The sequence below is a fragment of the Aplysia californica genome, unplaced genomic scaffold (assembly GCF_000002075.1).
Source record: "Aplysia californica isolate F4 #8 unplaced genomic scaffold, AplCal3.0 scaffold00298, whole genome shotgun sequence".
Classification (NCBI taxonomy): Eukaryota; Metazoa; Mollusca; class Gastropoda; order Aplysiida; family Aplysiidae; genus Aplysia; species Aplysia californica.
In genome coordinates this window covers 712,608-714,633 of record NW_004797568.1, presented here as the reverse complement: position 1 = coordinate 714,633, position 2,026 = coordinate 712,608, and the positions used below count along the sequence as shown (strand labels likewise).

At 41.3% G+C, this 2,026-nt stretch overlaps 1 protein-coding gene across 1 annotated transcript in view; it reads right to left on the bottom strand.

Annotated features, from left to right (window-relative positions):
* The window catches only part of LOC101862738 (adhesion G protein-coupled receptor L1), a gene marked incomplete in the record, with an annotated part of 95,425 nt that overhangs the window by 47,537 nt on the left and 45,862 nt on the right, over nt 1–2,026 (bottom strand).

Genomic DNA, 2,026 nt, shown 5'->3' with positions numbered 1-2,026 from the left:
AACAACAACAACAACAACAACAACAACAACAACAACAACAACAACAACAACAAAACCGAGGAAAGTAAAGAGTCTTCAAATATTCTTTATTCGTGATAATCAGTATCCTGTAAACCCAAGAGTAAATGGTTGGGGACAGAGGTGGAAGTTGATAAGGAGGGTGGTGGAGGGGGGACCAACGTCATGATTTGTTAGCGTTCTTTAGTGGATCCAGGTCAACCTGAACGTCAGCACACGTGCAACACCTGCGTCAGACAAAAAGGGCACGGAACTAAAACCATTCTCCCTCCCTCCACCCCCCCCCCCAAACAACACACACAAAAAATCCAAACAAACAACAGTATAAACCCCAAAAGGAAAACAATCCTTGCTTAGCAATCAACGTCCCACAGCTCTGCCCTTCAATCACAACCACTAGGGCAAATGGACAACAAGTCAGCCTTGGTGTTTTCTCAAGCTGTTGCCACAGTAACAGTTTGATTATAACAACAACAACAACAACAACAACAACAACAACAACAACAACAACAACAACAACAACAACAACAACAAACCAACAAAATAAACAAACAAACAAGCCCCCGCCCTTGGAACAATTCAGTCAAATCCACCGAAATCACACATGCTATTTTTTTTTTACTCCCATGGGACAGAGCCAAATAGGAAACTATGTGTAAACTTCTCTTCCCAAGAACACAATGTCGGGCTGAGCTGAGTCTCGAGCCCCCAACCCCGAAGCCTCACGATTACGAGTTCGGCAACCTGACTACTCGACTGCTGACACCTAAAAACGCGCACTTTATGAGCAGTTACCGTGCTCCGATAGTACAATGCATACATGAAAGATTTAGTGACATAACGAGTTACAGCCTCGAAAAGTGACCCAAAAAACCCCAAATCAAACCCAAAGCAAAAACGTACAAACAGGCAGCTGATTATAAGATTTATTTTAAATGTTATTTTAAATTTAGGGAAAAAACTCATGAAGCTAACTGAATATGAAAGTTTGTTTTGTGCCTCCGCGTTGCGATCTAAGGGTAAAACAGGGGAAGTTTGAATATTGTCACGAAACCCTGCATAATAATATTGTCAACAAATTTCCAAGGTGCTATGTTGAAGACTAAGCTGCTTAGAAATATTGTTTGGCATTTTGTATACATCTATGGCGCACGTTCATTCAATGATTTCCCCTTTTCTTCATACTTGTCTGAGGCTAAAGGGGTACATTATTGTTTTTTGAAAATTACCCCCACTCTCTACCCTGCTTCTTTTCTCTAAATTTCGACAGCCGTACCCTCTCGAAAATACGCCCAGTTTGTGCGTTAAAACTTTAGTAACATATTGTTAGGATCTCCAGTATGGAATTTTCTATCCACCAACATGTGAACAAAACTTTGGATGTCTGAAATATGTAAAGTAAATACGCAATATACTCATATTCAATAGTATAATATTATTAATTTTTATATCTGTTTGTTAGCTATGTAATATGCAACTTGGTCTATGCAAGGTTGAGCATACTATCAAATAGAAAACAATAAATTTTAAAAAAACCAAAACCAAAAATAAAGGTGCACAAACTATTAAATAATTGGTTGCGAGATGCCTCACAGGTGCCCCTCGCATTCCAACCAAGCTTTGGGACCAAGCTCGTATTTTGGCGTGTAACGACTGCGGGGAGACGGCTCTTGTGCCGGCAAATTGGGTCTTTCGCCGATAAAATAATCACCCCCCTTTTGGTTATCTCCAGCTAGCTTCCGTAAAGTCTGCGAGCTCAGTTTATTTCGTTTCATACATCACGGGAGAAATAACACTCGAGTCTGATCATTAAACGTGGAAGTTGAATGACGGTTTCATAAACGCCGTGATTACGTCATTAGTCCTCGCTGATGTTGATACGTACCACGAACGGGTCAATCCAACATTTATCGGGTTTGTATTGGTGAGTGAGTGAGTGAGTAAGTGAGTGAGTGAGGGAGGGAGGGAGTGAGTGAGTGAGGGTGGGAGGGAGGGAGGGAGGGAGGGA